This window comes from Ailuropoda melanoleuca, chromosome 2, assembly GCF_002007445.2.
Source record: "Ailuropoda melanoleuca isolate Jingjing chromosome 2, ASM200744v2, whole genome shotgun sequence".
Classification (NCBI taxonomy): Eukaryota; Metazoa; Chordata; class Mammalia; order Carnivora; family Ursidae; genus Ailuropoda; species Ailuropoda melanoleuca.
In genome coordinates this window covers 1,841,298-1,856,099 of record NC_048219.1, presented here as the reverse complement: position 1 = coordinate 1,856,099, position 14,802 = coordinate 1,841,298, and the positions used below count along the sequence as shown (strand labels likewise).

Sequence of the window (14,802 nt, the reverse complement as noted above, 5' to 3'; positions counted from 1 at the left end):
AGCACGCATGTGCATGCGTGTGCACAAGGTGCTGGGAGGGGCAGAGGGAGAGGGAAAGAGAGAATCTCATGCAGACTCCCCTTGAAGCACGGAGCCATGCTCTACAGGGGCTCAACCTCATGACGCTGAGCATGACCCAAGCCCAAATCGAGTCGGAAGCTTAACCGACTGAGCCACCCAGTTGCCTCTACAAATGTTTTCTCTCATTTGGTAGGTTGTCTTCACTCGCTCTCTCCCCCTCTCTTTGAAGATTTTATTTTTAAGGGATCTCTGTACCCAACTTGGGGCTTGAACTCACAACCCCAAGACTAAGAGTTGCATGTTGTACTGACTAAGCCAGCCAGGCTCCCCCTCACTTTCTTGATATTGTCCTTTGAAGCGTAAAAATGTTTAATTTTGAAGAAGTCAAATTTATCTGTTTTACTTTGTCACTTGTGCTTCCTTAGTGTGTCTAAGCAGGCTTTCCTTAACTCAGGGACATGGGAATTTACTCCTTTCTTTTCTTCTTTCATAATTTTACCTCTTAAATTTAGGTCTTTGATCCATTTTGAGTTAATTTTTATGTATGCTGTGGAGTCCAAGGTTATTTTTCTGCATGGGACTATCCAGTTGTCTCAGCACTGTTTGTTGAAAAGAATATTCTTTGAATTGTCTGAGCACTTTGTAAAAAATCAGTTGTATTTCTTTTGTTTTCATTTTTTATTTATTGGGGAACTGACATGATGAAAACTGTTTTTGTAGATTTGTTGAGGTGCGCAGGTTAAAATAAGGAACAGGAAAGATTAAGAGACTAGGAATGATACCACAGAACTACATTTGAGGTTTTATTATCTATTAAGTGTTTGAAATTTCATGAGGTGTGCTATTTATAAAATATGACCAATTGAGTCAATGAACTTTGATCATTTTCACCTTTTGTATAATGCCTAAAAAATAGGAGAGCTACTCAAGAGAGATTTTGCCTATCTCTATTAAGATAAATTCCTATTAAGCAGTGATAGCTTTGTGAAGAATAACATGAAGGCATTTGACTATTTTGCTGTGCTGTGAAGAATTGAAATTGTAAGTTACAAATTCTTGAGTTATTATATTTCATATAGAATATTAGTTCTGCCTAGAGCAATTATATAATTTTCAAGTTAAATTTGATTTTTTTATTTATTCACTTATACCCTCAGGCTCTTCTAATGTGTATATTTTTATAAAGAAATAAAATTGGGAAATACTGCTCACCTCTAACGGAATTCTTTCTGCTATTCAGGAAAAGACTACATTAATGAGGAGGCTTTTTATAACCTTTCAAGTCTAATAAAAACAGGGTTTTGGATGAAAATTTTCTACACACACACACAGTCTCTTCAGTGACTTGAAATGTTATATGGGAATGGGGTTGCTGATTTTTTAAGAATATATCTACTTTTTAAGTTTTATAAATTAGTATGCATGTCTTTAGCTTAGCTCATTAAATATATGAAGGAAGTAGGTCTTAACCTATGTAAAATTTTAATGACCTCAAGTCCCTGGTTAATATTGTTGAGACTTTGAGGCTAATATATCATATTCATCTGATAATTTCAATATTGTTGATCTTTTTAAGAAATATTAGAATTTGGAACCAGTCCACATTCCTGAGGTAACTGCTGTTTCAAAAGTAGACAACAGAGTACTTGACCTTAGCTTATTACATTTTGTGTTGTGACTGGGTGAGTGTACTTGAATGTGGTACATTTTAGGCAAGGCAATGAAAGCTGAATGCTGCTCTGGAAAGTCAGTGATTTTATTCTTGACTTTCTTTTGAAAATCATAATTACTTTTTTAAAGGTTTTATTTATTTTAGAGAGAGAACAAGTGGGGAGAGGGACAGTGGGAAAAGGAGAAGCAGGCTCCCCGCTGAGCAAGGAACCTGATGCGGGCTTGATTCCAGTACCCTGGGATCATGACTTGAGCCGAAGGCAGACACTTAACCGACTGAGCCACCCAGGTGCCCCTAAAAATCATAATTAAAAGATACAAGGATATTAGTATGTATTCACTCATTTTCCCTTTACGTAATCTTCTTTGGGGATACCTGGTCTATCTTTCTGTTTCCTCCCCCAGGGTGTTTGTTCTGAGGTTGAGGGAGATTGCCAAAGCATCAGGTTTGTACAAAGTCAAACTGATTTGAGGTGCTTAACAACAGTGAGCACTTTGACTTACCAGTAGGGTGACCAAATATCTCCTTTCTCCTGTAATGGCCCTGGTTTGGATGGTAAATTATACAGTCATCCTATCTAGTAGCCATTATATATAGTTTAGAAAATTAGGAGTCTTTATGCTACTTCTATATATGTTACTAAAATACTTTGGGAAGCAGCAAGACATTTTATATCCCTTGGTCTAACAATTTGTATTTGATCTTGTAGTTATAAAGTCTTTGACATTAGCATGTAAACTAAATAGGAGCAAAGTATTGTCAGTCTCTTTTAAAAAAGAAACTTATAAACTGATTTTAGACCTACAGAATACTTGCCAAAATAGTAAGAGTTCTCTCCTGTCCCTTGTCTCCTTCCCCTAATATAAACATCTTCCATTATCATTGTACAATTATCAAGCACAGAAAATTAACATTGATACAATATTATCAACTAAAGTGCAGACCTTATTATAATTTTTACCAGTTTTTCCATTATTCTTTTTCTTTTTTTTTTTTTTTTTTTTTAAATTTTTTTTTTTTNTAAAGATTTTATTTATTTATTTGACAGAGATAGAGACAGCCAGCGAGAGAGGGAACAGGGAGAGTGGGAGAGGAAGAAGCAGGCTCACAGCAGAGGAGCCCGATGTGGGGCTCGATCCCACAACGCCGGGATCACGCCCTGAGCCGAAGGCAGACGCTTAACCGCTGTGCCACCCAGGCGCCCCTCCATTATTCTTTTTCTGTTTCAGGATCCCACATTGCATTTGGTTATTACTTCTCCTTAGTCTCCTCTAGACTGGAATTCTCTGTTTAATCATATATTTATCAAACACAGAGTCTAAGTACAGAAAGTAAGTCTGCCTGTGTTTTTGTGAAATTGAAGACTTTGGTCTGCCTATCATGAGGATATCGTGTGTGAAAATTAGTGTCAATGATAAGGACAATTGTGAGAGCTCTCCAACTGACAGCATAGCCTTCAGAAACATAGCTGGTCGCCCTTCCTAATTTTTCTGAATATTTGGAGAGAAGAGTAGTTTTTTTTTTTTTTTTTTTGTATTCCAGAATCATTTTTATGAAAATGGCTTAGTTACTATTCAGTTGAAGTCTCAACTGAAGGGAACAGGATGACTAGAAATGGCAAGGTTAGGATGCTCAAAGGAGAAGGAAAAAATAATGGAATCTTGAGACAAGAGAGAAGTAGAAAAGGGAAGGAAAATTTTGGTCATTGTTTTGATTCCACAGATTAGGTTAATAGTGCCTGATGCTTAGTAGACACACAGTGATTTATTAAATGGCTAAAGGAGCCAAGTGTTTATTAAATAACCGCACGCTGTCGATGGAGATACAAAAGAATCCTGAAGTGTGGGGCCTCTGCCTCTTAGGTTCTCCAGTCAAATAGTTAAAGAATTTAAGGTGCTCTCTAAATAGAGATAGGAGGTCAAAGGCCTGAGAGATCAGTGAGGACTGGAGGAGTTAGGAAGTAGGATTTGGGTAGATGAAAGAGGAAGGACATTTATGGTTGAGGGAAAAATGCTTTTATAGTAGCTAGGAAATAGGGCTAGGTGGTGTGTTTAGGGTAGTCAGAAGATGCGCTTGATTAAAAACCTAATGTGTAATGCATGTGACAGTTGTGGAAATTTTTTGATATCTGTTTTTTTATCTTGTAGTAAGCAGAAGTTTTTGAAAACCTGATACCTACTAATACGTTTGGTAGTTAGAGGAAGATGGAAGTTGGTGCTGGGTGAATTGAGATCAATAGGAAGCATGAAGACTAATATGCTAGGCCCACTGAAGGTTTTCCAGGATTTTAGTGATGCGCATCTAGTCTAGAGGGAGATGAAAAGGAAAGGGTGATTATATCATGAAAGCTCTCAAAGGAAGAAAGCTAGAGATTTGAATATCCTTGGTGAATGAAAAGAGCTAAAACTGAGGCTTTGAGACTGGAAAATGATACTGTTGGTGATGGAGTAAAGAAGATGTAGGATTTGATTTTATATCATGTTTTGAGGTAGTGAGCAGGTAAATTCAGTTGAGGTCATGTTGGATTTGACATGAATGGAACATCTTACTTGGTTAAGAGTTGGAGGTGAACTGGACATGTTTAGAAATAAGGAGATGGAAGTCAGGTGAGCAGAAAGGGCTGGAAAAACAAATTTGTGGAAATACAAGCATAACAGATAGAGTGAAGAGGAAAGCAAAGGTTCTTAGGGTTCCATGCAGTGCCCACCGATGTGATGAGGATGATGAAATGACAGAAAAGAGGAAGCAGTGGCTGCCAAGAGGAAGGAGAACCCTGAAAGTGTAGTCTTTTACAGCTTTCCAGGTTAGCTTTATGTAGATGGAGAAAGTGACATTGAGGAAGTGACAGGTAGACTTTCGATTTAAACTCTGAACTTTGCCTGTGTAATTGTTTCTACATTTAAGGAAGGTTAGAGACTGAACAGAAATTCTTTCCAGGGTTTCTTTGCAAGCCTAAAATTAGTTCTTGATGGGCATTGGTTTGGTATTTATATTTAAGTCTATACTTTGCTTATTTTGCTTAATTTAAAGAAGCTTAATTTGCTTCTATAATATTCACATGTATTATAATTAAAAAAACTTTAAATGCATTTAAATCACTACCCACCTTGGCTACTCATAGGCTGCTATTGGGATTCTGGGCAGCAGTTACGAAATCATTACTTTATATCCACTTTTTTTTTAAAGTAAAATCTAGGTCCAGTGTGGCACTTGAACTCACGACCCGAAGGTCAAGAGTTGTATGCTGTATTGACTGAGCCAGCCAGGTGCCCCTAAATCTGCCTTTTTTTTTTTTTTTGAGAGTGCTTGAGAACTTGAGTGGGGGTGTGGGGAAGTGGGAGAGGCAGAGGGAGGAGAGAGTCTTAAGCAGGCTCCACACCTAGGGTGGAGCCTGATGCAGGGCTTGAGCTCAGGACCCTGAGATGGCCTGAGCCAAAATCAAGAGCTGGATGCTCATCCAACTGAGCCACCCAGGCACCCCTAAATTCACTTTTTTTAAAAAAGATTTTATTTATTTATTTGTCAGAGATAGGGAGCACAAGCAGGGAGAGTGGCAGGCAGAGCAGGCAGAGGGAGAAGCGGGCTTCCTGCTGAGCAAGGAGCCCAATGCAGGACTCGATCCCAGGCTGAAGGCCGCTGATTAACCGACTGAGCCACCCAGGTGTCCCCTAAATTCACATTTTTAATGAAAGATCTTTATATACTGATCAGGAATTCAGCATAGCATGATAAACTCATTGTTACCACTCTTGATTGATAAATTTTAAGCAGAAGAAAAGGAACTGATGTTTTGGTTAGTGAGTCTTTTTCTCATTATTGTGGATTGACTTATAATTTCTTAGGCTTTTTGAGATAGTGAAAATAGCTTGTGGATGATGAATTTGTGGACCTAAGGAGACTGGCTTAGAAATTGGGAACTGCTTAGTTAGTCCAATATTTGTACCAAATGGGGACTGATGATTTGGCAAGCTGTTTCACATGGACTATAATACAAAGCAGAGTTGGGATACGTTCTCCATAGTTTTTTTTTTTTTTTTTTTAAGATTTTATTTGTTTGACAGAGCGAGCACAAGCAGGGGGAGCAGCAGAGGGAGAGAGAGAAACAGGCTCTCCACTGAGCAGGGAGCCCAATGTGGGACTCTGTCCCAGGACCCCGGGATCATGACCCGAGCCAAAGGCAGACACTTAACCGGCTGAGCCACCCAGCCATCCCTCTCCATAGCTTTTAAAGAAAAATTTGTTTTCTTGTTTGTGTATTCTGGCTTAATCATTCAATAGATGTTTGTTGAGCATTGAGGAGTTAGAAATAATAGTTTTTGCCCTCGAGAAGCTTACTAGTGCAGGAGACATATATTTAAGAAGGTAAGTAAACAGGAATCAATAAGCACAGGGCCTGTGGGAGCTCTGAGGGTCATTTATTTTGGGGGTGGAGCTGGAAGAGGATTAGGAATAATGAAGGGAGAGGCTTCCTGGAGACGGGGATACCTCTAAGGTGCATCTGGAAGTTTGAATGAGCCATATGAAAGAGTGGTAGGAAAAAGGGTATTCCAGCCAGGAATTAGCACATACAGAGACTCAGTGAAAAATGACTTGTTCATCATTGGTATGCTAACAGTTTGGAGGATAGTAGTGGACAGGTAGAGGCCACAGAAGGGGCATTATAAGCCAGGCCAAGGAGCTTGTCCCTCAGATGACAGCGGGGAGCCATCAGCTGTAGACTAGGGGGATGATATGGTCATTTTGAGTTTTAGAAGGACCATTCTGGAAAGTTATTAGGGGGCAGGATTGAGTTAGGTGTTTGTAGTAAATAATTCAAATTCAAGATTGATGTGTGAGTTATAATTTTTACTTGGAACTTTTGAAAGTAGGTTGTATATACTTTTCCTAAGGATGACTTTGAGTTTGTTTACTTTTTTATCTGCAATTTCCCAGATTTATGAAACATGCTTAGATATTTTTGTTCAAGAAAACTTGGAGCTGGGACGCCTGGTTGGCTTAGTTGGTTGAGCGTCTGTCTTCGTCTCAGGTCATGATCCCAGGGTCCTGGAATCAAGTCCCATATCGGGCTCCTTGCTCAACGGGGAGCCTGCTTCTCCCTCTGCCTGCTGCTCCCCCTGCTTGTGCACTCACTCTCTCTGTCTCTGACAAATAAATACAATCTTAAAAAAAAAAAAGAAAACTTGGGGCACCTGGGTGGCTCATATGGTTAAGCATCTGCCTTAGGCTCAGGTCATGATCTTGGAGTCTGGGGATCGAGCCGCATATCGGGCTCCCTGCTTAGCAGGGAGTCTGCTTCTCCCCCTGCCATTCACCCCACTCGTGTTCTTTCTCTCTTTCTTGCTCTCAAATAAATAAAATCTTAAAGATTTTTATAAAAAAGGAAAACTTGGAGCTATATAAATTTCCATGGTCGTTACCCAACTGCATTTAAAGATCACTTGAACTTCTGTATATCTTGAAAAGTAGATACGGTTCTGATTTAAGTTAGTGCATGGTTAGTAGCAGATTCATAGTCGATAGCTTGTAAATTTATATGTTTATAGTTTATAAGGCCTATGGTCTTGATACTCAAATAATGGTGAATAGTACCTGCTCAGTATAAGTTAGGGCATCTTTTGTCAGAGTGCCTTATGACACTAGTGACATATACATAGATGTATATATATATAAGTAGCTAGACACATCTGTAGGTAGATATATTTATATCTCCTTATCAATTCAGCTAGGAATTTGAAATACTAGGTTAATTTGACTGCTTTCAAAATGAAAAGGGAAATTAATTTAGGTGTGATGTCTAGATGAAGTGTTGGATATTAAACCAGAAAGCAATTGGGAGGTGTTTTTCAGTTCAGTCCTTCATTGGAAATTACAACTCTGAAAAATGTATTTGGAAGGGGTCCTTCTTAGGACTAAAGGATTCTTAAAGATCAAATCGTTTTGGTTCTGAGAAGTGAAACTGGGTTGAAAATACTCAAAACTGCAACAAGAGAAGGCAGTTCCATTGAGTTTCAGGTTGGTTGGCCTCCCCTGCTCTCTCAGAAAAGATTAGCAATTCATGTTTTGCCTGCTGTTTTCAGTTCTGTTGAAGAAGCTCTGAACTGTGCTTTGAATAGTTAAAAGCATTGTGTGTTTGTGTTTTAAATGCTTTTTTTTTCCTTATTGGAAGCACTTTTTCTGTGTCTGAGCATATATAACATTAGTAGTCTTTGAAGGGACCTGGTTATTGTAAAAGGAAGCACATTCCTAGTTGCAGGAATGGTTTTTGAATGTTCTTTTAGGCACTTACAGTAGTTGTGCTTTGAGAAAAGAAATTGTTCACTATGCTTTAGGAGCTGGTAGCTAAGTCTGGTGCTTCTTAACCCTTAACTAAGAAAGATGGGGCTTGCTGACAATAGGTGGTTTTACAGGTCTGTGAAACCGACAGCATGTTCAGCAATGTAAACAATGGCAGCTGTCTTTTGCTGGCTTCTCTGTTGTTGGAAGTGTAATGAAACTGCTTCTCACAAATGGCTTCACCTGCTGACTCATCATTCAGCCCCTAAACAACCATAGTGTCCAGCATTATTTAATGCTGGGATTGAGAATAAAAGGAATCAGTCTTAGAATATGAGTGTTGGAATGGATCATGGAAATCCTTTAACTCAGCCTCTTCTGAGTTGGCCTCAACTATCAGAAAGAAATGTCACACACACACACACAAATGTCACTATGGTAGGTGCCATAGTTGACAGCTGTAAGAATTAGTGATACTGCTATTCAGAGTGCCATTACAGTCTTCCGAATGATCAAGGACTTTTTCCTTCTTTCTAGAAATCCTTGAGATGTGGTTTTTAGCTTTCCTTCAAAAATAACACATTATTCTGAAAGTGGCTGTAAGTGACTGTTATGGGGTGGCATACACTTAATGCCTACTATAGACTATAGGAGGACTTGTGTGAAGAAAAAGATAGTGGCATTGCCCCTGATAATTTTCCAGTCTAGTTAGGAAATAGATATGAGAGAGAAGTGGAGAACATTTAGGAGCCAATTTATTAACAAGTGTGTAAGGTGATTCAGCTGACACTGACATTGTGAAGGAGGCTTATATAAATTTATGTGAGCTCTTACAGCAGTGATTTAGATTTTTTTTTTAAGGTTTATTTTTAAGTAATCTCACATCCAGCATGGGGCTTGAACTCAAAACTCAGATCAAGAGTTGCATGCTCCACTGACTGAGCCAGCCAGGTGCCCCAGTGATTTAGATTTTTGATGCAAAAAAATCACTTTCAGAAGTGAAAACTTCTAATAGATTTTATTTTATTTTTAAAGATTTTATTTATTTATTAGAGAGAGTGTGTGTTGTGTGTGTGTGGGCAGGGGCAGGGAGAAGGAGAGAGAATCTCAAGTAGACACTCACAGTGCTGAGTGCAGAGCCTGATAACAGGGCTCCATCCCACAACCACGAGTTCATGACCTAAGCTGAAACCAAGAGTCGGATGCTTAACAAACTGAGCCACCCAGGCATGCTCCCCGCCATAGATTTTATTTCTGTAAATTGGAAACCATACTCTAGGAAACTTGATGGCAGATTTTCTACAGACAGCACAATGAAAACCATTGACTTAAAACAGCAGTTCTCAGATTTTGTTTTTTATCTCAAGACTCTTTTACGCTGTTAAAAATTATTGAGGATCTCAGAGAGCTTTTGTTATGTGGGCTATATTTGTTGATTTTTACAATATTAGATATTAAAACAAAATTTAAAAATATTCACTCAGTTAAATAACAATAACAAATCCATTATATTAGCACAAAGTGTGACAAATGAAAAATAAATTTTTCAAAACAATTAGAATAGTAGCATTATTTCTGCAGATCTCTTTAATGTCTAGCTTAGTGGAAGAAAACTGGATTCTTACATCTACTTCTGCATTCTGCCGTATGTTTTGTTTGAAGGAAATCTTGTCTAACTCAGATACGTAGTTGGGAAGGAAAGGAGTGTTTTAATGTTATTCTCAGATAATTGTGGATTTTCTTTATTACTACACCCAAACTAGGGTATAGTTTCTTAAAGGTTAGTTTCAATTTGGAACCTGAAACCATGTCCTTGAACTTCATGCAGTTAAATCTATTGGTCTGATTGCACTTTGAATAGATCTTTTTACCATGTGTGATTTTTATAACACCATGTGTTGGTCATTTGGAAAATATTGGTTCATTGGGTTATGTAGATTTTTCAGATGTTGATTTATTTCATTATACAATATAAAGTCATATCAGTTAATATCACTACTGATCTCATAAGGAAGGCTTTGGAGAAGTTCTTGAACTCATGGTGGTAGATACTGTCACCACTAATGAAGGGTGGAAAGGTGATTGAAGTGGAATTAGGAACCAGTCTTTGGGTTGGAAGGAAATGAACTTCATTTTCACAAAGAAGCTTCCTTGGGCGAGGCGCCTGGGTGGCATAGTCGTTAAGCATCTGCCTTCGGCTCAGGGCGTGATCCCAGCATTCTGGGATCGAGCCCCACATCAGGCTCCTCCGCTGGGAGCCTGCTTCTTCCTCTCCCACTCCCCCTGCTTGTGTTCCCTCTCTCGCTGGCTGTCTCTATCAAATAAATAAATAAAATCATTTAAAAAAAAAAAGAAGCTCCCTTGGGCGCCTGGGTGGCTCAGTCAGTTAAGTGTCTGCCTTCAGCTCAGGACATGATCTCAGGGTCCTGGGATCGAGTCCCATATAGGGCTCCCTGCTCAGCAGGGAGTCTGCTTCTCCCTCTCCCCTTCCCCCATTTGTGATCTCTCTCTCTCTTTCTCTCCCACTCTCTCTCAAATAAATAAATAAAATCTTAAAAAAAAAAAAAAGCTCCATGTTGAACGCCCTGAAGAGGGGGAGTTTTACTGTCCTCGTTTCTTTTCCTAGTGTTAAAAGGTTTGACTAATTCATCTAAGGGACACAGAACCAGAAATAGTTGTCCTTTTCAAATAAATTTGTTAACCCAAAGGAATTTCTGTGACAATGTGTAGGTATACTTTTAAGCATGGCTGCTCTTACTAAGTGCTTGGTTCTCTGTCACTTACAGATCTGGGTGTCTTTAGAACCTTTTCTGAGCCTTTAATCTCCCCAACCACCAATTTGAAGATGGACCTCTGCAATGTCCTATTAGAGTCATGGATCAGTTTTACATCATGGAATTGCTTTCAGTGCTTCCCCAGGCTCTGCTATTGTCTTGTTTGAACTTAGTCTGTTTTACTAAACCGGTATCTGGGGTGAGACAGAGAATAAAATGAATCTCTTTTCCCAAGTGGAGTGGATGAGACAGTTTGACCGAGGATTTTGTTTCATGTCTCTCTAGACTTATGTAACAGAAACTGGCTACTGTTATGTATTTTTTTTAAAAAAAGATTTTATTTATTTGAGAGAGAGCATGCACACGTGAGCACTCATGGATCAGTTTTACATCATGGAATTGCTTTCAGTGCTTCCCCAGGCTCTGCTATTGTCTTGTTTGAACTTAGTCTGTTTTACTAAACCGGTATCTGGGGTGAGACAGAGAATAAAATGAATCTCTTTTCCCAAGTGGAGTGGATGAGACAGTTTGACCGAGGATTTTGTTTCATGTCTCTCTAGACTTATGTAACAGAAACTGGCTACTGTTATGTATTTTTTTTAAAAAAAGATTTTATTTATTTGAGAGAGAGCATGCACACGTGAGCACTCATGGATCAGTTTTACATCATGGAATTGCTTTCAGTGCTTCCCCAGGCTCTGCTATTGTCTTGTTTGAACTTAGTCTGTTTTACTAAACCGGTATCTGGGGTGAGACAGAGAATAAAATGAATCTCTTTTCCCAAGTGGAGTGGATGAGACAGTTTGACCGAGGATTTTGTTTCATGTCTCTCTAGACTTATGTAACAGAAACTGGCTACTGTTATGTATTTTTTTTAAAAAAAGATTTTATTTATTTGAGAGAGAGCATGCACACGTGAGCACTCGAGTGGGAGGAGGAGCAGATGGAGAGGGGCAAGCCGACTTATGCTGAGTGTGGAACTTGAGGTGGTACTTGATTCCACAGCCCTGAAATCATGACCTGAGCCGAAATCAGGAATTGGACACTTAACCAACTAAGCCACCCAGGCACCCCATATTAAATTTTGTTAATGTCCTAAAGGGATTACTTCAGCATATATCCAAGGATCACTTTGAAATTAGCCTTTTAAAAAAAAAAAAATACCTTCTGTTTTTATAGACTTGTACTTTTTAAGTTGGTGTTCAAATAAAATTCTGATTGTCGTCACACCATCATTTATAATAGTGGACCTTTTGAAACATGCTAAAGGCCTAGTAATGGGATTTTGGGGGAAATTGTGGGCTGTATATGTATTGAAGTATGATATAACCCTTAAAAGTATTGCAGAACGTTTATTGACATCAAAAAAATCCAGGGGCACTTGACTAGTTCAGTTGGTAGAACATGTAACTCTTGATCTCAGGGTCTTAAGTTCTAGACCCATGTTGGAGGTGGAACCTACATTAAAAAAAATTAAAATTAAGAAAGTCCGCATTTATTTTGTGGAAACCAGTTAAAAATAGCATGCCTGATCAGACTTTACCTTAAAACTATCTTAAAAGTCCTTGGTTAAACAACAGTGTTCGTAGGGTTATCTCTATTTGCTGGTGAGATTTGGTGATTTTTATTTAACCATTAATCTCAGGGTCATGAGTTCAAGCCCCACATTGGGTATGAAGCCTACTTAAAAAAAGAAAAAAAAACATTAAAAAACCCCCCAGGTATAATTTTTATAATCAGAAAAATAAAGCTATTTCTATTTTCAGAAATGAAACTTAGCTAAAATGTGACTCCTTGTAAGTTCTTCATTCATCAAAGATGTTATATTCATTATTTTAAGAGAGTAAAGAGGATTTAAAATACATTTTTAAAGATTTTATTTATTTATTTGACAGAGAGAGAGACAGCAAGAGAGGGAACACAAGCAGGGGGAGTGGGAGAGGGAGAAGCAGGCTTCCCTTTGAGCAGGGAGCCCGATGCGGGGTTCGATCCCATGACCCTGGAATCATGACCTGAGCCAGAGGTCGATGCTTAATGACTGAGCCACCCAGGCACCCCTAAAATACATTTTTAAATTTTCAACAGGGAATCAAGGGAGAGAGAGGGCATGTTTTTGGTTAACAAGTAAAAAGGAATTATGAATTGTGTGCTTCAGGTATTCTGATTAAATTAAACCAGGAGACATGGATTAAACTACTTTAAGAGTTACCATTTAAAAAAAAAAGCCTTTTAAACAATGTGACAGATTTGTGCAACATTTTCTTGTGATGCCTGTTATTTTGTTACAGAGTTTGCTTTTTAAAGTCCTTTGCCATCTTGTTTTTGCTGTCCTGGCTTTCATCTGGGGCTGCAGCAGGGGTGAGCCAAAAATGGCTGCTGCTGCTGCAGGGGCAGGCATCGTACAGGACTAAGTGCTGTGGTTCCTCCCATGATGCAGGAGGAGCAGCCTGGGGAATGGGATCTGGGTCAGGATTCTTTTAAAGGTTGTTGCTGAGAATTGGGCTTTTCTTGTGGAAGAGTTACTATATTGCAGATTCTGTTGTTGGGAGGAATTTATAATTTATAGCTTTAGCAGGGGCACCACCCATTCTCTAGAGGAGTAAGAAATCTTAGCATATGCTGTCATTTGCTGAGCAAGATTGGCTGTTTCAGAAAGTAGCAAGGCTAATCTGTCTGTATCAGCTGATGACAGAGAAGTGTCCAGCATGACAGTGCTTTCTGACTTGGGTGAATTTACTGAGTGGACATCATTTCCCTCAGGCACAAAGTGGATGGCGTATAGTAGAGGATTAAAAAGATCTGTCCCTGTGCACAGCTCCTGTGGGGAGTACTGTGCCACATGCAAAGTCAACCTAGAAGGTTAAGGTGAGAAATGGGGAGTGATTTGAATAGAGAAATGAAGTTGCTGCATGTGCTGCTTAAGCTGCTCCCTAGAGTGAATGCACTGCCGTCTGTTTGTGCTTGAGTTTCTGTCCTTTCTGCTTGTGACTAGAGATGGATATGATATAGGACCACTGGGATATGCTGCCTAGCAACCAGTGAGATGTGGTATATCTGGATAGACAGTGACACAGTAATTCATTCATTGCTCTCTTAATATGACGAAGAGAAAAGGCTTTTCTGCTTTAGGGGAAAAAAAGCTCCTTTCTGCAGAACAGCCATGTGACCATTGTAATAACACAGGAAAAAAATCATAACTCCGTTACTTCTTGATAACTATTGTTAATATCTTGATATATTTCCTTGAAGGACTTTTTGTGTGTATATGTACGTATTTATGTATGCATGTGTTGTCATATATGTATTTATGTACATATATTTATTTGCATAGCTGTAAATCATTCTGTAAATCACTTTATTACTTTTTGTATTTTTTTTTTAAATTTATTTATTTGACAGAGAGAGGGAGAGAGCACAAACAGGGGGAGCTGCAGGCAGAGGGAGAAGGAGAAGCAGGCTCCCAGCCAATCAGGGAGCTCATTGTGGGGCTCGGTCCCAGGACCCCAGGATAATGACCCGAACCAAAGGCAGATGCTTAACCGACTGAGCCACCCAGGTGCCCTATTTTTTGTATTTTAACATTGATCTATTCCCATTTCAATAAACATTTTGAGTGCTTTAATAGCTTTATAATATTTCTGTATATAACTGTGCTATACTAAAGACACAACCCCTATCACTGGATTATTAAGTTAACAATTTTGCTACTAAAAGAAGTGCTGAGACTAACATCTTTGTGTATAACATTTTTCAATATATCAGATATTTTCTTAAAGTAAAAATTACTGGGTTAGCAGGTGTGAACACTAGGGTAATTGATGTATATTGCTGTATTTTTGCCAGCATTAAATATTCTAGTTTTTCAGTTTTTGTGAATTTGATAGTTGAAATGATATGCAATTTTAATTTGCATTTCTTTTATTACTTACAAGATTTAGTTTTTTCAGGGCTCCTGGGTGGCTCAGCCAGTTAAGCAGCTGCCTTCGTCTCAGGTCATGATCCCAGGGTTGATCCGAGCATGCATCAGGCTCCCTGCAGGGAGCCCGCTTCTCCCTCTGCTGC

The 14,802-nt window shown here is 38.8% G+C and overlaps 1 protein-coding gene across 2 annotated transcripts in view; it reads left to right on the top strand.

Annotated features, from left to right (window-relative positions):
* The first annotated feature begins 1,027 nt into the window (after nucleotides 1–1,027).
* Nucleotides 1,028–14,802, top strand: part of EIF4G3 (eukaryotic translation initiation factor 4 gamma 3) — a 315,445-nt gene continuing 301,670 nt past the window's right edge. The window contains exon 1 of one of the 2 annotated variants that reach the window (XM_034645782.1): nucleotides 1,028–1,062. The gene's annotated coding sequence lies outside the window, so the exon portion shown is untranslated. The remainder of the gene's footprint in view (nucleotides 1,063–14,802) is intronic. The other variant, XM_034645798.1, reaches the window with a different exon arrangement.